General features: G+C 53.8%; 1 protein-coding gene across 2 annotated transcripts in view; it reads right to left on the bottom strand.

Moving 5' to 3' along the window:
• Positions 1-19462, bottom strand: part of CTBP2 (C-terminal binding protein 2) — a 162966-nt gene extending 143504 nt beyond the window's left edge. Inside the window, exons 1-2 of one of the 2 annotated variants that reach the window (XM_067709100.1) lie at positions 19216-19462; positions 18321-18531 (exon numbers count right to left, since the gene is read on the bottom strand). The gene's annotated coding sequence lies outside the window, so the exon portion shown is untranslated. Of the gene's footprint in view, positions 1-17862; positions 17933-18320; positions 18532-19215 lie in introns of those variants that run through there. The other variant, XM_067709102.1, reaches the window with a different exon arrangement.
• Positions 19463-19703: the final 241 nt, after the last annotated feature.

The raw sequence follows: 19703 nt of genomic DNA, 5'->3' as shown, positions 1-19703 counted from the left end.
GCTGTCACCTGCCGCCACCTGCCCCACCCCTCCAGCTTTCCCCAGGAAGCCGCCTGGAAGAGTCTGCACATCGGCAGGAAGGATCCCGTTAAACACACGCTGGCGCAGACGCCCTGAAATTGAGCAGCACTTCAGTTTTGTCAGGAAGGTCATTTCGGGACCTCTAGCAGTTTAGCGGCCAGGAAATGAGAAATGAGATTCTGCTCATTACTGTGCCTTAACTGCTCTTATTGGGGTTCCACCTATCACGTTAGCATCATCACACTCCAACCTCCTGGTCAGCAAGCGGGGAGTGGACAGGCTCCCACCAGCCAGTGGCGTTGCGTCTGCCCTCGCTGCCATGGGCATCCTGCGGCCTGCAGCATGCAAGGGGCGAGTCCCTGAGCCCCCCCCAGGGGCCACACACATCCTTGTCCTCATGTGGTGGTGCTGAGACCCCAGGGGTCTGTGTCTCGATCCAGAAAACCCAGGGACCGGCGCTGAAGGGGAAACAGAGGCAACACTGGAGTTCACCCAAGGTCACGAGGCAAGCTAAGGGCAGAGCTGGGATGAGCTCTCCCCCGCTGGTCCCTTCTATCAGTGAGACTGCCACCACGCACACCCCTGCAGATGACCTATGTGAGGCCAGAGGGTAAGGCGACAAAACAGCCTTCGGCCCTACCTTGCGCCTGGCCTTCTCCGTGGAGGGACACGGAGGGATCACGCCCAGGGGCTCCACAGTGAGATGGAAACTCATACTCTGGAGTAAGACAGGCTGGGTTGAAACTGACTGACCCAGCCATGTACCCCCAAGTACGAGAGCAGGCTCCGGCCTCCTCTCTGCCCCACAGCCCGTTGGGCACCCGGCCCTGTCAGAGTCCCAGCCACTCCTCCGACAGCCGGCACCCTCGCTGTCTCCGTCACCTACCCGGTGAGTCCACCGCTGGTTGGGTCTCCCAGGCACCACGACCACTGCTCTAAAATGCCATGTCTGGCAGCAGTAGATCTCAACTCAGGGAGCCCTGTGACCCTCTGGCCCTCTCTCGCCCTCTCGGGTCCCAGCCCCTCCCACTCTTTACTCCTACAAAGAAAGAATAACGATAGTGCCCACACGGGAGAGAACTCACTAGCAGTGCATGTTGAGGATGTGTCATGCATTAACACACTGCCCCTCACACACACCAGAGGTGGATACAAAGAATGCCCACCGGCCTTCCCTGGTGGCTCAGTGGTTGAGAATCTGTCTGCTAGTGCAGGGGACACGGGTTTGAGCCCTAGTCTGGGAGGATCCCACATGCCGCGGAGCAACTAGGCCCGTGAGCCACAACTACTGAGCCTGCACGTCTGGAGCCTGTGCTCTGCCAACAAGAGAGGCCGCGATAGTGAGAGGCCTGCGCACCGCGATGAAGAGTGGCCCCCGCTTGCCGGCAACTAGAGAAAAGCCCTCGCACAGAAACGAAGACCCAACACAGCAAAAATAAATTAATTAATAAACTCCTACCCCAAACATCTAAAGAAATAATAATAATAATAAAAAACACAACAAGCTTCTCATTATAAAAAAAAAAAAAAAGAATGCCCACCACCCCGCTGTGAGGACCCAGGACACAAGGAGGTGGGGACCTTCCCCAGGCCTTCAGCCAATCCCCTGATTAGCTCTGGGACCAGAAGTGGACTTCTGGGGTTCTGTTCTTAGGTGCTACACGGTACTTCTTCAGGCCAGGGAGAGCACCAAGAACACCCGTCAGTCCTTCCCTGACCCCTCAGCCTGGAGACAACCCACCCTCCACCCCGGCACTTGGGAAGCACCCTACCCCCATCCCAGCTCTCTGTATTTCAGGATAATCCTCCTTTGCTCTTGCTTGCAGTCCTGGCATCGGGCACACAGTAGGAGCTCTATCTGCTGAAGAAGCAGATCTTTGTTCAACAGGCAACTTTCAGAAGAAGCAAATGCATCTCAGTGTCACTGCATACATTTCCACAAATCAATCCCAACTGAGCCACCTTAGCATATACTGTAAAAATTTAAAACCCTATGCATAAAATATTATATATCTATTTTTATTTGATCTACTAAGTTATAAAGCTTTCCTCAATCTCTTAAAGGTGGTTTTTCCAGTAGTGCATAACTGCTTAATTGGGAAGTGTACAAAACATAATTACACTGCCTAACACTACAACATTGCTTATGGGAATATCTCTGTTCATGCATTCTGCTTTATTTTGTATTTAATCTCTACTAAGATGTCTATATGAAAATACATAGGTATGCTAGTCTTCATAAACACCATAAATCATAAAGTCATTTCTTTGCTAACCCAAGTCCAAAAGCAGCCCCAAAAGAAACTGCTAGGGCCCCAAAGGTTCCCACTTCTCATATTCAAGCACAGATGGAAACCTTTTAACATGTGGCCCCAAACACTTAGCTCTGTGCCACTCTGCCAGGTAAAGGTTAAGTAATGGCTATTTCTCTCACAATAAATGGCTTGGCACGCAACTCAAAAAGCACCTCCAAACTGCCCCCAGAAAGCAGTTACCCAAACCAGAAAGGGCAAATCCTCTCTGCCCAAGACCACAATTGCCAACCTCACATCAAGGGGCAGATGGAGACCCCTTAAATCCTCATCTGAGGACACCGTGCGTGGCCTTTCAAGTTCACCCTTCAACCAGCACAGGAAATGTGCCAAAGGCTCCCAACTCTTAAAATGGATGTATTAGGGCTTCCCTGGTGGCTCCATGGTTGGGAATCCGCCTGCCAATGCAGGGGACACGGGTTTGAGCCCTGGTCCGGGAAGATCCCACATGCCGCGGAGCAGCTAAGCCCATGAGCCACAGCTACTAAGCCTGCGCTCTAGAGCCCACGAGCCACAACTACAGAAGCCCGCGTGCCTAGAGCCCGTGCTCTGCAACAAGAGAAGCCACCACAACGAGAAGCCCGCGCACTACAATGAAGAGTAGCCCCCGCTCGCCACACCTAGAGAAAGGCCGCGCACAGGAACGAAGACCCAATGCAGCCAAAACTTAAAAAAAAAAAAGATGCATCACCCTGCACGCCTCCCCGCTTTTAAATGTGCACACACACCCCCATCCCTAGAATTGGGTTATCTGAATAACACAGCCTTTCTTTAAGCAGCGTGGTGTCGGTGAAAAAGAACCTGTTCAGAGCCTGTGCCATCATTTATTAACTGTCAGCCCATCCATGGGGCTTGAGACCCGACTGCCGATTCCAACCACTGGGAAGTATCCACACTGCCTCACTCTCTCCCGTAGAGGTTGTCACTAAAAAAATAAGCACGTGTATGACAAGGTGTTTCTACAAACAGAATAAAGGTAAGCTGTCCTCTAAATGGCAACATAAGCTACCAGCCTCACGGAAGCCTACTAATTAATAAATTCACCAATCAAGATAAAAAGGATTTGCCACCAGATGTGTTCACTTGCGTTTCTAAAACAGAAGGTGTCGTCCCCAAATCTGTTTGGCAACACGGATGAAATAATGCACAAGTGAGCTCCCGGGGGTAGATTCCATCCACCTACAGAGAGGTGAATGTGCCTTGCGCCGGTCTCTGCGCTCAAGGAGAAAGTCATCAACTCCACTGCACCCATCTTCGACTTTGATATACAAACCTTCCAAGTGTGCTTCACTGCGTGCGGTTCATAGTGGACTAAAGTACGATCTGTAAAAACAATCTCTCTCTTTGCCACTACGCTGTGACACGGCCCTGCCTCCTCTCAATGAGCACTGCTGCCTGGGGTCAAGGGAAAAAGTTAAATGTCGAGTGCATCCGAATACAGAACCAGCTCCAGTCTTAACGGGCACACACGAAATTTCCCTCAAGTCCCTAGGAATGTCGGGTGCTGGTTGAGGGGACAGAACCCCCGCCTTAAACCAAAAAATGAGACCGGGTCAGGCAGAAATCCAGATTTCCACTTTCAAATCTATTCATTCACATGGGGGAAGAGGATTCAAGTATAAAATCTTTCAATCACTGATCGTGCCAAATGCTCGATAACGAGACTCAAGTGTGTGGGTGTGTGGCGGGGAGTGGTTTGTTTTTAGAGAAAGACAGTCTGCGCGCTGTTGGCAGGCTCTGGGCTGGCTGCGCTGAGAACCACCCGGAGGAGCTTGCAAAAAATACAGGTGTTCTGGCCCCACCTGGAGCTTCTGCAATGGAACTTTGGGTGGAGCCCAGGAGACTGACTCCTGGCCAGGGGTGCCCTGGGGCTCCTCCACCTGCTCCACAGGCCACCCTGTCAAAGCACCTGGGCAGCCAGCCGGCCCTCCCTGGGAACTGTGTGAGTCACTCGTGTGGAAACCACCAAGCCCACAGCCAGCTTCTTGCCACTAAATGCACTAAGTATGTGTGCCCAACTCAGGGGTGAGCTGAAGGGTGCTAGCGCTCACCTGTTCCCTTCTGATACAACAGGGCACAAAGGACCTCTCTCCCTGCTCCTGGGAAGACCCTAATTCCAACTGTCTGTTCTCGAGGGATGTAGCAAGACACAGCGTGCACAGCTCGAGCAGGGCAGGGGCAGGGGGCACTTATTCTGTTACAACAGCACCACCGTAGCTACTGATGCTGCCAATAACAGTAACCAACAGCTAACATCTGAACACTTCCCACCTGCATCAGCCTCTTTACTGTGCACGTTTGCAAATGTGCAAATAGGACGTTCTGGCCCTTGACCTCTGAATGCCCTTGCATTCCACCACTAGCTGCCTCCCAAGGGCATTCTCAAGGATCATCTCGCTTTCCAAGTGAGATTTTTTAATGGTATGAATTAAACCCAAAGAAACTGCCGGTCCATGAAATGACCAGCCGCCCGGAAGGTGACAATCGGGTCCCTTCCCCAGACTTCGGAAGGACACCTTCCCCAACACAGCCCCCAGCCCCACCTCACCATTTCATGCTCACCTGACCCTACGACTCGCATCTGGAGCCCACAGGCAGCAGGGAGCCGTGACATTGCCGGGGGGGGGGGGGCAGGGGTGGGGGTGGGGTGGGGTGTCACGTCCACACTTATGTGGTTGCCCAGGCCGTCCCTGGAAGTGAGTGAATGCCCCGGGAGGGGAAGATTTCCCAGGCCCAGATCGGGACATACAAACACCCATAGCACATCGGCCACCCAGCTGGACCCGGGCCAGTCACCAAAGCTGCTGCTAAGGGCCCACCATGTGCCAGGAAGACAAACCCAACACACCGTTCTCTGGGAAGCAAGTTCACTGCCACAGAGGCCCCCACGGGTTAAGGGTGCTGGCTGTCCTCAGGCAAAGGAGCGCAGCACCCAACCCCTCGCTTTTTCTTCCTTCTCTGGGAAGGGAAAGTAGGTCTTAAATAGAAAGTAAATATTTTACTGGGCATTTCTCAGAGTGACCTAATACCGAGTCACATTCCACAGTCTAAAAACAACCTCCTGAACGGTTTTCAGTTCATCACTTTGGCCCCAGGAACGGAGGAGAAGACGGGATGCTCCCTAACGGAGCCAGCCTCCACCCGCCCTTCCCAGTCCCTTCCCGGTGCCTTCCCGGTCCTGTGTGAGGCAGACTCGGGTCGTGTTTAAGAGCACCAGGATCTGGATCTCCCACCACAAACACTTCTCCCTGGGCCCCGCCCTCTTCACCTGGCACTTGCCCCGACTCCGTAAGACCCATCCATCGTTTAAGTGCAAAGGATAAAACCCCCCTTCCCTGGTGGACGCATTCGCCTAGGACAGGGCCCACTCACCATCTCTGTGACCAGCAAGTCCCATTTCCCAGCCTGCACAACCAAGGCAGTCAAGGCCCAGGGAGCACAAGGCCATCTGATGCCTCTTCCTCTGCTGGTGGGGACGTGTGTTATCTTGGGGGCAGGGCCGTCCCTCCTCGGGCCCAGCCTCAGCCCTGGCAAAGGAGGCAGACATTCACTGCCTTGGTGGGACCTCTCCCTCACCGTCAGAGTGAGTCCCCAGGTAACACTGAGGTCAGCCCAGTGCTCCAGGGTGGCCCAGAGAAAAGCTTTTGGATCTTTTGGATCTAAGCAGGAGCCTGACATGCCAAGTAATCACCAGGTTGCAAAACTCCCAGATACAAGCACGGCCAAAAATTGGTCCCTGCGCTGACCCTGCCCTCCTCCCCGCTATAACAACAAGGCACCCAGACCCAGCTCCCACCAGCCGCTCTCCCTCCAAGACCCCCGCTTGCCCACGGCAGCTACAGAAGATGAAATAAATTAGGAAAAAACCCGTTACTCTCCCTTGCAGAGAAACCTTTTTAAGAACCAGAGTTACACTTGCAATGTGCATTTCTAGCGGTTCTGCTGAGCTCTGAGGGGCGTCTAAGCTCTTGCGTCGTCTGAGACACACATCAAGAGCACAACCCAAACAACTGTTAGTCACAGCCCCTTGCCCTTCCTGCCCCTGGGACACAGGAGACTCGAGTAAGGCAAGCTCACAGTTACCGCAAAGAAAACTCAAACCACTCTGAGCTGCTTTCTCTGCCCACTACTTGGAGCGCATCTGGCCAGTTTAGGGAAGGAGAAAATTACGCGCTGTTCAAAGCCCTCCTTAAATACTCAGGAAGACATCACTACAGATAGAATTCCAACGTTAATTCTGAAATCTCCTGGCTTTTGTCAGATGAAGCCACATTCTTAATCCCAGGCTTAGTTGAGAAATGAGAAGAAAGGATGTTTGCGTGTGGGGAAAAAAAAAAAAATCCTCAGCCCTGAGCGAAAAGCAGCAAACACCTTGGAGGAACAGGGAGAATAAACAGAACTCTGCACAAGGCCAAGGCCGAGAAAACTAGGGTCTCAGGAAACCTGGTGTACTCACCGTGGCACCAACAGGGCATGTGGGGGAAACCTATCAGATTTCCCTCGTGTCCTTCCGGAGGAACTCGGGATGCCAAGCCCAGGGGCATTTCTGCAGAGCCAGGGATCCCTAAACCCGGAAGAGGCCAGAGATACACACCTGCAGACCCAAAAAAGGTTCTGGGACCACCCACAAATCCTGGCTCTCGGCTGGCCAAGGCTAACAAAACTGTAAGGGCCATGAGAACATTCCTGTGCTTAAATGCCTTCAGACCCGGCCACATCCACCCTCCAGGCAGAAGGGCCCCCATGGAAGCAGCTGCTTCTCCTTCTCGGGTCCCACCGAGCACCGCTGAGGCCTGAGAGGCACGAGCCGGCTAATCCTGGCGTGCCTTCACCTACCATGCACCACCCTTTCCCATGGGAAGTGAAGCAGAATGGAGACCCTGTTTGAAAACTGCAGGGGGGACTTAAAATAGGCAGAAGATAATCATGACCCAAGCTGGACCGGACTAATTGGTCAAAAGCTGCCGACCCCGCACCCCGCACCCCGCGCTGCCCTCAACCTCCAGGAAACAGGGCAGAACCCAAAGCCTGAGACAGGGAGTCTGCAGTGTCCCCACCACCACCCAGGCCCACTGCAGCCTTGGAGCACCAGCAAGAACTTCAGGGATTTATTTCCCAAGCACACACGTGTCTGCAAGCACACACGTGTTCACGAAAGGAAGAGAAGCATGGTAAGGCAGGAGGATAATCTTGTAATTAAAGGAAAGCCTGTTTTTCAGGAAAATCTCCACCTCGCGGGGACCTTACCCTAAAGGAAGCCAAGGTCAGTCGGAGAGCTCCCACATCACCTGCTCCGGGTGCCTTTCAGGTGAGTTAATCACCCAGGCAGGGCCGGTCTCCAGATTTCAGGACACACCCAACTTTGTGCCATTCCCTTTCAATTCTCTGATAGCCTCTTTGAAAAGAAAGCTGTTCCTTTTGTCAGGGAGTATTAATTCAAATTCCTCTCCAAGGCCAGCACAAATGCAGGGCCGCAGCCCAAAGGAGGTTTACCCAGCAGAATCAAGTTTCTCGCTAGTTTTTACAGGAGTGGTGCAAACAGACTATTCCAATTAGGTGAAATCCTCACCATCTTCCCTGTCTCTTTTCCCAAATTCCCCCATGTTGAACACAGGAACCAACTCCCACTGTAAGATGTGCATAATGAATCCAGCTGGAAAGTGAGAAGCAGCCAGAGTGAGGGAGGGGAACGCCCCACCCACCTCCAGCCCCTCCCCCCAGTGAGGGGCACATGCTAGGACGGAGGGGGCTCACTTGAGAAGACTCCCACTGAGATCACTCATCCAGACCACAGATGTGTGGAGCACCTGGCTACTAAACCCAATTTTACCAGAAAAAAAACAAAAACAAAACAAAAAACCTCAACACTGTGAAAGCTAGCCACACGATCTCAGGGCATGTGTGTGTATGTGTGTGCTCATTCACACACATGTGTGTTTGCTGGGTGGGGCGGGGGGGGGAGGTGCACATCAGAGACACCCAGACAGAGGCAAGGGAGGAAATGAGATCAGGAGGACAGAGGGGTCTCATTTGGCGAGCATAGCAAAGCCATCCCCAAATGTACTCAAGTCCCAATCAAAAGCCAAAAGCCTCAATCAATTACAGAGAAACCAGAGCCAGGTGGAATTGACTGCTGGCTCCCTTAGTCGCTGAACTCCACCCCCCTCCCCCTGCCTCCCCCCTCCCCCGACGCTGTTTCTTGATTGGTGAAACAGTGACTATCACTTCTACCTCAAAGAGCCCGATCAATAGCACTGTGCCTAGCCCTTGAGGTCCTTCCGGGGTCTGGTCTTTGCCGGGACAGCGAGTCTGTGGTCCAGAGACAGAATTCTCCCTGTGCACCCAATGGGGCCCCCCATCTCCTGAGCCTGCCTCAGGCTTCAGATCAGGAGCCATGCTGTTCATTAACTCAGAAAGTGTAGTGAATTTAAAACAGGCCTGGTCCAGGAAACTATCTAGAAATCCTTCCTTAGCATTAGATTGTGAGATCCCAACAAAAGACCACTAATCAAAGAAGGAAATTAAAACAAGCCAGACTTCTCACAGTCCCATGTGATCCAGAAGCAACTCTGGGCCTGAGAAAGATACTTGTTTCTGAGAAGCCATCTGAATCCTGGGGAGAACATGCCAGATTCAGGGCAAGCCTGAACCCTCACCTCCCCTCTGCTCTCAGGGCAGCGGGGAGAGCGGCTCCTTCACCAGGGAATCCTGCCCGGTCCTCACTTCCAAGAGCCTGTTCGAATCCCAGCTCTACCACTTGGAGGGCAGGGAGGGCGATGGACAAGTCACCCAAGTGTCCCCTGTGCCTGACACCCCACCCACCTTGTTGTAAAGGTCAAATGCAACACAGGCCAAGCGTCCAGTGAGAGTGACAACGACTCTAAGTAAAGGATCAGTCAAGGGCAGTTACAGTGTTACTTTCACAAAAATAAAAGAACTACCTAAGTGGTCTGCGTGGACTTCTTGAGAATCAAATTTAAGTTTGCAAGGATAGAAAGAGCGCAACACACAGAAATTCCTCCACCGAGGATAAGAGGGGTGCAGGGTGGAAAAGCCCCGTTTCATCCTGGCTCTGCACTTACTGCCCCTGCAACCTCTAGTCACATGGCTCATCAGGCCCCACGCCCGGAGAAGCGCTGCAATGTGAGAAGGACGCAGGTTCTGAGGGAGGACGGGGTAGCCCTCGGAACCACCACCGCGCTATCGGTACTACGAGTAGCAGAGCCAGATTGGAAGGCTGCGGCAGAAACCGCGGCCTCAACGCCGCCCCTGCGACGGGATGCCAAGCCGACCAAGTCACAGCGATGGGGCCGTTTACCGCTTGTCGCACCTCTGCCACCATCGAACCTCCCTGTCCACTGGGGAGTGGGTTGTAGAGACAGGGACAACACGACTCAGGTTTAAGATCCCCGGAGCCCGCAATCGCTGGGGTGGCTCGGGCACGGTCCAGTCAGGTACCTGGTTCTGCTCCGAGCCTCGCCGCGGGTTCGGGACCCACCTCGGTGTCCTGCGTCCTCTCGGGGCTCCTTCCACGTCCCGGCCGGGGGGACTGGGAGTGGCGCGGGCGAGCCCGCGGGTGGGCGGCGGCGAGGGGCGGGACCCCGCACAATGGGCTGCGGGAGGAAGGAGGAAGTGGGCACTGGTGGGGGTAAAGGCCATTTCTATCACCTCTCGACAAATTCCCAGCGGCGGGAAGCAGCTCCCTATTTACAAGTGAAAGGGCAAAGCGCGAGGGGAGGGGCGCTTCCGGCGGAGTCCGGTGCAGCGCGGGGGATGGGGTGGGGGGGATAAGTACGCGAGCCTGCGGGGTCCAGCCGGGGGGCAGGGGAAGGAAAAGGCGGGCGGGGCCGCCAGGTAGGCGGCCTTCGGGGGCGGAGCCTCCAGGTGAGCCAGCCTGGAGGGGAGGAGCGGAGCCGCCAGGTTCGCGGGGCCCAGGGGTCAGGGGGACCTCACCTTCGGGCCTGGGGTCCTAGAATCCGGAACCCCATACGCCAGGAGACCCGTCCTTATAGCAAGGCCCAGCACTCCGGCTGACGGGGCGCGTTCGGGGTAGTGCAGCCACAGACCACGCCCCCTCAGGTAGAGGGCAGCCAGGTAGGGCGGTTGGCCTTCACCCAGGCCCAACTTTGCCCTCCCCGCAGCAGAAGGTCGTGCAGGAGCCCGGAAGTCGCCCTGCGGTCAGTCTGGGCGGAACGTTGGGGTTCCCGGCGCCCGAGGCCCCCAAACTCGAGCTACAGAAACAGGAGGCGGAGACCAGCCTCTTTATGACTCGGGGGAGGCAATTCAGTATTTCATCCTCGCATAAAATAGGAATTGCTCTATTTACCTAGCCAGCAGGAGCATCGTGAAGATTAACGACTGTGAAATGTTTTTAAGATCAAAAACATTGAGACTTTACTTATAGGCACTTACATGTGCATACTGATAACTGTACAGCAAAATATACTCTTTATTGATTGCCCTCCTGGAGCGACTTCTAGCCCATAAGCAGAAAGCACTGAGAAAAAAGATTCAGGTACATCTCTGTGTCCTCCTGAGATACTAAGGAATATGGGTAGAAACCGTGGCAGCCACACTGGACCTCCTGCTCCATCCAGGCCTGCAGTGGCAGCTGGAGGAATCAGCCAGCAATGCAGTCCACAGTTGAACGTCTGAAGAAGAGCCGGAAAGAAACTTAAAATATTTGTCACAACCCCTGGGAAGAAAACGCAGCATTCCCACCCCTCAGCTCAGCAGGCAGGTGCCCCCACGTGGGGGCCACCATCGGGTCTCTGCTGTTCGGAGAGCTCTGCCCCACCACCCCGGGCCCAGTGGTCAGTCAAACTCGGCCAGTGCTAGGAGCCCAGGCAGCCCATCTGGCCTGGCAGCTCCAACAGCAAGGCCTCCGTGGTGTCACCAGCACCCTGTCCCTCCCAGCAAAGCAAGCCCACGTGACCGGGCAAGGCTGCTCCACTCCAGTCCCCGCAACCATTCTTGGACAGGGTTTTCAGAGCCCCTGAGAGCCCTCCCGGCTCGCTGCGGCTGCAGTCCAGGTGGGCAGGCCCGGAAGCTGCAACACCCTATGGGCTCCCCACCATCCAAAAGGATGTGCAGGCATGACCCCTACCCATTCCCCAGACCCACCTGGGCCTGATCAAGCAGAAACTTTATTTGCACTTCTAGACCCACCCCACTAAAGACATCCATCAGCAAAAGAATAAAGTCCCAGCCAGAGTTCATTCAGCAGGAAGGGTGCACAAACCGTCTCCTGGCCTCCACCCGCTACAGCAAAGGGACTTCACCTGCTGCTCCTCCAACCCCACACAGACACACACACCTGGTCAGCTACAATACCATCACTTCCAGGTTGGATTCAGGTCATTTTCACCTAACAAGTGATTCTTTGCTAGCCTCAACAGCTAGGCTTTAGGCTTTTTAAATTGCCATATACCTGGGGCGGGGGCGGGGGGAACAATCCCATCAGGCCAGAGGAGCTGACCTCTACGATCTCGGTCTACAGTTCCTTCCAAAGAAACTTCCTGGGATTCCATGACTCCATAATGAAGTTTTTGTTTGTCCTGTGCTGGAAGCCAGATTTCAGGCATGGCTGGAGCGCAGCAGTGAGTTTACGACCCCTTGGCCAGCCCCAGCGCTGCAGAAAAAGACCCACACATCATCCATGTGACGAATTCCTTAAAAAGGCCCTTCCAAGTTCCTGCCACAACCTGGGCTGGGATGAGACACAGAAACGTCGCCACTACTTCCAACCAAGCTTCAAGCCAGTTAATAGTGTCTTTCAAGTCATAATTAAAGATTTATTTTAATGCAAAAAGCAGGTTTCTGAGCACTTTTGAGAGGGAGAAAATCAACAATGTAAAGGAAGGTTTTCTTTGTGTTTTTATCTCACAAGCGGGATGAATTTTAAGAACCACACCGTTTTGTTGAAAAGCACTGCCTTCCCCCCTACCCCGGGACATTTCTGGACTCTCAGTGAACACCAGCCAAAGGTGAGGCTGCCCACCAAGTTCAGGAAACAACAGCTATTCGGGATTAACATCCCCTAAACACCATCCGACCTTGGGGAGAATGCAGGCTCTGTTATTACCCAGGATAGAAGTCACAATTCTCCATAAAAGCAAAAGCATCATTTGCTCCAGGAATAAGAAAGAACCCAACCATTTTATCACAATTTTTGTGAATATTAAACCACTCCTAGGCAACCATCTGTTAAATTTCGTTACAGAAACAGTTAAAGCAGATCATTTCTAAAACATTCGCTCAAGGAGGAACTAGGCTAGATACAGATGGAAACATCAACTGGCCCCCAAAGTTCCAGGCAGAAGGGGCATCAGCCCCCAACAATGGGCCAGGGCTACACTGATCCCACTTCCTGGAGAGGCAAAAAAGAAAGTTCAACACGAGCGCCTGGCACTTTAGCAATAGAGTTTTGGCTCCACTTTGGAACCTCAGCTCCCCTGTGGAAGCAGGAAGCTTTGTGAATGGAGGAGGAAGATGCAATACAGAGGAGTTTTCAGAAATGGCAGCACCTGTGCAACAAAATACAAAAATCCAACACTCATTTTAGCCGCACTTTCCCTAACACCACAGACTAAAAACTACTTTAATGTGAGGGGAATAATAAAAATAAACACAACTGCTTCCTATGACTTCAGATGCCTCAGTTCCTGGTAAGTGTTGAATGTGATTTCTGAAAATTGCATTTCAGGGGCGGGGAAAAGTCTGCTTCGTTAACACGTTCTTAGAAGAACCCTACTATCTGCTTTTAGAATCTTTCCTCCAAAAAGCAGATCACTGAGAAGAAGAAGAACAAAGAGTTCCCCAGCAGTCCAGAAAAGACCACCTTCTAAGAAAAAGTCTGGAAAGGGAGCAGGCCGGTGGCCCCAATTGCCATGCCAGGCAAAGACGGATGATTGTGACTCTGGTTCCCATCCTGTCTGCAGCTCCTGAAGTTTCTGTGTTCTCCAGCAGTTAGAAGAATGAAGGCAAAACTGCCCCTTGGCTCCCATAGTCAACATTCCACACAAACAATGGCCTGGCTTGCTCCCTATTGTACATTCTGTATTCATTTGTGAATCCCATTTTTTTTTTTTTTTTTGCACAATGTGCAAAGCCCTTCTTTTCACTGGTGCGGTCCTGAAGGTCCAAGTGCAGCCATAATTTAGGCTTGAAATACTAATAATGATGATGGCTAAAAGCAAGCGACAGATGAAGCCCAAACATTAATTTGTGAAGATCATTAGAGTCACACTGACGGCTTTTGGATACTATCCATTAAATCATGATCAAAAGAAACACTGAACACCTTAAAAATGGTTCTGAAGTTTTTAGCAATTATTAAATGTAATTTTCCAAACCCAGAGATAGGTGTGTTTAAAAAAAAAAAAAGAAAAAAAATACCCTTTCATAAGTCTTTGATACATATTCCATCAAACACAGACTTGAATAAAAATTAACTTCAAAAGATTGATTGGGGGGGAAGATTTGCATTTTTCCTTCTTTCCCAGGATGCTGTAACTTTAACCGCAGGAGTGTAAATTAGGACATGCTTACCAGCTGTAAGGGAGAAAACTGATACTGCCCAGGCAGTATAGCCTCTGAGAGCAGATCCATTCCAGCATTTTCATGTGCCTACTAAAAGTCTGCAGTAGTGGAAGTCCACACAAGCATTCCTTAGGTAGTGAAATGCAGGAACATTCTTGGGGAATAAGACACCCCGATATTTCAATACATGGTGTTAAGTACAAGAACTTCTATTTGAAGAGTCAAGCAAACTGCACTCCCATTTTTAAATTACTACAGAAATGTGTTCCACCCTCTGTAATTGAACTATCAGCCAGGTGGTGGAAATATTACAGGAGCTGTGCCCTGCTGAAAAGATAAATTTCCTTTCCCAATCACATACTATATGAATATATATTTGTGGCCTGTATCAGGGACATGAGACACTTGGGCTGCTGCTTTTCACTGATAGAAAGATTAGTAACAGAGGGACCCAGGCTTGTACTCACATATGTTATGATGACAGCCCTTCTATATTAAAATGACAGTGGTAAAAAATGACAACTGGGGTGGCCATTCTGCTATTGCTGTAAACTCTTTAAATTTTTTCCATTTAGGGAAAGTGTTAAGTGCAAAGGGGATAACTTTGCCTTCAAAAATGATTCATGATGGAAGAGAATTGTTGGCAAATGGCGTTCTGGTGCTAGACCTCAGCGGGGCCGCCCTTTTGGTTTTGAGTCTCAAGGATTTCAAACGGTGCGAGTTATCCTGAACTCTCTTTGCTTTGGGATTTTAACAGTTGCCAGCAATAATATCCTCTCCCAATCCAGCGATGCGCTTGCTCGGTGCCTATGTTACATACTCATCCTTCATTTACCTTGTCGCTAGCTACTCAGAACACCGAAAAGGTTGCAGGTTGATTCTGCAGCTTTGTTTGTTGTTGTTGAGGCTGTTTGTTTCACTTCGTCTCTCATTAAAACACTTTCAGGGCTTATGAATAGGATTTCTTTCTGGAGTTTTACAAGTCAAGAGTAAAGTTATTGATTATTCCCTGAAAGGGTAACTGATGGCTAGTTAATAATTATACGAATAGCAAGTTTTCCTGTTTCGTCTTGTGTACACGACCAGATTAACAATGCCAGGGAAAGCAAACTCGACTCCACAGGAACAGGTGTGCCCTGAGTCTTAAAAGGCCAAAATATCTCACAAAGTATGTCACTGGTGTATTTTTACAATGCTAGTAGTGTTTGTTTTTAAGTAGCCAAACTTTTTTACTTTTTTAACTTTAAAGAGACACACTTTGCAAATATTTCTTCACCCAGTCAATGACTAACTGCCAGGCGTAAGCTGCAATTCGAGCCTGGCAAAGAAATACATTTTAGGGACAAAGAGATTTTTTTGCTGCTGTTGTTATTGTTTAAATCACAGTTAAGAAAAGGCAATTTGCCCTGCCCCTCCCCCAGGAGAACACCCAGTTCAGGATGTTCAAAGATCCCAAGTGAAATCCTAAATAACAGGGCTCTGAGCTCCAATCTGCAGAGCTACGCAGAGCACCCTCCACCTATAGCTTTATTAATGTACAGTCAGGAAGGAGGGAGGAAACATACCCCTTCGCTTTATCTTCCCAAACAGGAAAAAGAATTAAACCAAAAGGCACCATGTCAGGTCCAAAACAAGCTCCAAACCCAAGATTTGTAAATTCCCTCTAATAACTGCTTTCTACAGGGACAAACTGGGGTCCCCTACTCCTCGGGCACAGAAAACCAATCAGTGTCATAAATTCCCTTTGCCTTCAACCCTCACTCCCTTGAACAGGGGACAGAGTGGGGGGAGGGGGCGACCCAACATCAACACTTAACACTAAATCCCTCAATGCTCTACAGAAATATGCTGGCTTCTTTCCTTTGTTTGGTCCTGTTATACTTGATCGAGTGTGAACGATTAAACTGGTTTCATTAAAGGCAAGTGCATTCACAGCTAGCATCCAACTTCAATGGCAACTGGAAGCATATTTTGCAAGAAGGAGGGCCTGCTTTTTTGCTTGAAATCTACCATCTCATTAACTTTTCTTTGGGGGGGGGGCAGTAGAAAGGGCACTAGGGGTTTTTACCAGAGAGTGTCAGAGCAGCCCAGAGATCTGATGCTAGACAAAAGGATATTTAGTGTTTCAACTCTGAGATACAGTCCCTCTTACTTAAAAAAGAGAAAAGAAATCCTGTTTCAATATTATATTAAAGCTGCTCTGAAAGTCTTTAATTAGCATTTTGAATATTGATTTATAATTGCTCTAAGACGTATGCTTTGAAATCAAATGATTATGAAAACAAGATGCTTTAAAGCCCCATTACTTCAAAATGTAGAAAATTTATTTTAAAAAATCAAAACAGTGGAATTCTCCTAAGCACATGAAAACTAAAGTTCTACTTTGAGAACCCCAGAGGCAGAACAGCAGTCTCAGGTACTGAACACGGGGTAAATTTTAAACTGCCTTTGAGCCCAAGCACCTAGCTAGCAGAGAAGAGTGTCTTCTCTGAAAGAGTAGTACCAGAGTTTGATATATTTCGCCAAAGTCGGGAGGCAGAATCACTTAGTAAACTAACCAAAATAAACGTCCCCTCCAAATTATCCATGTCAGATAAAAATATACCAGTCTCTACAATATCCAACAGAATTGCAAATAAGGCACTTAGCATTTTAAATTCCCAATGCATATTTATAGAATAGAATTCTCTTGTCTACCCTTCAAGCCACTCACGTCTGACTCTCTAAGAACTTAACCCGATCTCCAGTCTTTAAAAAAGAAAAAAGGGGGAATAATCCAGAAAGATATGTTTACCCCGGATAGGACAAGTGAGCCCGGCATGACGACGCAGGCCACTGCCAGCAGACTCCACCGCAAGGACGCAGACCAAGCGGGAATTTCTACGAAAAATTCCTCCTTTCTCTTGTAAAATACTAAACCCGGGTGCCCTTGGAGCCAACTGCCGCTTGGGCCGCCTCCGGAAAAAGTATTTGAGGGCTGGGCGCACCACACACACTCGCGCGCACACGCAGACTCAGTGTCCGTGACCATCCGCGGCGGCGGAAAGCGAGCCACCGAAGGGAGTATGTGCGCGTGTGTGTCTCGCCGTGGCCAGTGGTGACCGCGCAGAGCTCCCCGGCCCGCGGCCTCCCGGCACCTGGGCGCTGCGTGGGCTGCGGACGACCGGCCACGCCGCGGACCTCCAGCTGGTGAAAGACCCTGCGCGCCCCGGCGCCCGCGCGCCTCTGCCCAACTTGCCCCGGGTCGTTGGGAAGAGCGCGAGGTAGAGAAAGAAAGGCGCTTCCCCTCGGCCGCGCGGGTCCGTCCGGCGCCGCGGAGGACAAGGAGGAAGAGGCGATCGCGGCCGCCCGGCTGCCTCTGCGCCGCGCCGAGTCCCCGCCGCCCGGGTCGCGCCCTCGCCAGACCCTCCTGCGAAACTTTTTCTTTTTGGTTCGCCCCACCCGAAAAGTGCGGCCAGGGCGGGGGAGGCGGGCGGGCCGGGTTCGCGGCGGCGGCGGCGGCGGCGGCGCGTGAGGAGGAAGTGGTGCCGGCGGGAGCGCGGCCGGGCAGAGGAAATGCCCAGCCAGCTCGGCCCCCGCCCGCGCCCGCCGCCCGGCTCGCCCCAGGCCCCCGCCCCGCTGCGACTTTGGCGGGCCGAGCCCGCCGCGGCAGTGGTGGCGGCGGCGGCAGATGTGGCCCGGCTGCCCGGAGGAGCCAACAATGCGGGGCCGGCAAAACAAAAGGGTTCCACTTCGCCTCCTTTCCCGTCTTTCACTTGCGCTCCCGGGGCGCCGCGCGGGATCCCCTGCCAGCAGGGGCCGCTCCCCTGGGGACCCGGAGCCGCGCGCGCCCCGGTTTCCCAGCGGACCCCCCGCTCCCCTCCCCCGCCCCGCAGGCGCAAGGCCCCGCGCGCTCGGACTCCCGGTTCCGGGGGATCCGGCCGTATTGTCCCCGCGGCACGCCGCGCGCTCGGCCTGGGTCGCGGGCGGCCCCCGCGCGCGCACCCACCGGCCTCCGGGAACAGGAGCCGGGGGCGCCTAGGAAACCGTCGCCGAGACGCCGCCGCCGCCGCCGCTGCCCTCCGGATGCCGCCGTGCTCGGGGTTTCTTTTTTTTTTTTTTTTTTTGCCAGTCCTGATGGGAAGGAAGGTGACCGCCTACTTCGCATTCATCAACTCTCATCACAACAACAAAAATCCTGGCGCTAACGGCGGCCAGCGGGCACGATCGGCGGCGGGGGGCGGCAGGCAGGGACCCCAGGCCGGCGCCCACTCCCGAGCGCCGAGCGGGGACACCGGGCCGGGGACGCAGACCAAAGATGTCCTCGGATGCCGGCTTGGTGTCCTTCGCCCTCCTCCTCCTCCCCCCCAGTGGCGCAGTGAGGCGCGGGCGCGGCGCCCCCGGCCCGCGGCCGCAGGTGAGGCGGGGGCGGCGGCGGTCCCAGCCCTCCCCCGGGGCCCCCCTTACCTCGTCCCGGGCCGCCGGCGTCCACGGCGAAGGGCGCCCACCCGGGAGGCGGCGGCAGCAGCGGCGGCGGCTCCCGCCCCTCCCACCCCACCCGGCGGCGGTGGCGGCGGTGGCGGCGGCTGTGCGGCCCCCCCTCAGCGCGGCATGGCTCCCGGCTCCGTCCCTCGCTCCTCCGGCCGCTGCCAGTTCTTCTGGGCCGCTCCCGGGCCACCTTAAAATGACACACGCACACAAGGACACACACACACAAAAACTTAATCTCTCCCCTCCCCTCCCTCCCTCCCTCCCCTCCCCTCCCTCCCTCCCTCCCCTCCCTCCCTCCCTCCCCTCTCCCCTCCCTCCCTCCCCTCTCCCCCTCCCCCTCCCTCCCTCCCCTCTCCCCCTCCCCTCCCTCCCCTCTCCCCCTCCCTCCCCACTACCCTCCCTCCCCTCACCACTACCCTCCCTCCCTTCTCCCCTCCCCTCTCCCCTCCCTCCCTCCCCTCTCCCCCCCTCCTCCCCTCTCCCCTCCCTCCCCTCCCTTCACCCCTCCCTCCCCTCCCCTCACCCCCTCCCCTCTCCCTCCCTCCCCTCCCTCCTCTCTCCCCTCTCTGCCCTCCCTCCCCTCTCTCCCTCCCTTCCCTCTCTCCCTCCCTTCCCCTCCTCCCCTCCCTTCCCCTTCTCCCCTCCCGTCCCGTCCCCTCCCCTTATCTCCGCTCCCCACCCTCCCCTCCCCTTCCCTTCCTCCTCCTCCCCCTGCCGCCGAGCCTCTTCCTACTTCCCCACCCACCCCACCCCCTTCCTCCGCCCACCCGGCTCCCGATCGTCTCCAGCCTGGTCCCGGCCCCGCGCCCGGCCGCAGGCAGGGGGCTGCGCTGGGGGTACCCGGCCCGCACACGCCCCGCGCCGCGCTCACCCCCAAGAGGATGCTAATTCCAACTTGGATCGGGGGAGGGAGCGTCCTGGAAGCCGAGCGCCTCCCGGCTATTTGCTCTTCTTTATTTGTTTTCTCCTCCGGGGAAGGAGGAGGAAAACGGAGAGAAAAGGAAAGGGAAAGAAGCGGCGCGGCCGCGTCTCCCGGTGGCCGCCGGCTGCGCAGGAGCGAGGCGGGAGGCGAGGTGAGGGTCGCAGCTCGCTCACTCCTCGCTCCTTTTTTTTTTTTTTTTTTTTTTTTTTTTTGGGCAAAGGCGGGGTCTCTCTTTACAAACCAATGACACAACCCCACATGGGCCGGCCTCGCCCCCTACAGATACTCTTCACTACAAATCGCCTCTCTCGGGGGATTAGTGGCTCCGCGAAAGTGCACACAGGCGCGGCGGGCGGGCGAGTGGGCCGGGCGCGGCGGGCACTCCCCGGCCTGGCCCCGCCTGGGAGGCCCTAGCGAAGCGCTGGGGCCTCGCGGGC

This window comes from Pseudorca crassidens, chromosome 16 (genome assembly GCF_039906515.1).
Source record: "Pseudorca crassidens isolate mPseCra1 chromosome 16, mPseCra1.hap1, whole genome shotgun sequence".
Classification (NCBI taxonomy): domain Eukaryota; kingdom Metazoa; phylum Chordata; class Mammalia; order Artiodactyla; family Delphinidae; genus Pseudorca; species Pseudorca crassidens.
Note: the sequence above shows the minus strand (reverse complement) of the source record. Positions and strands in the feature narration are given on the sequence as shown.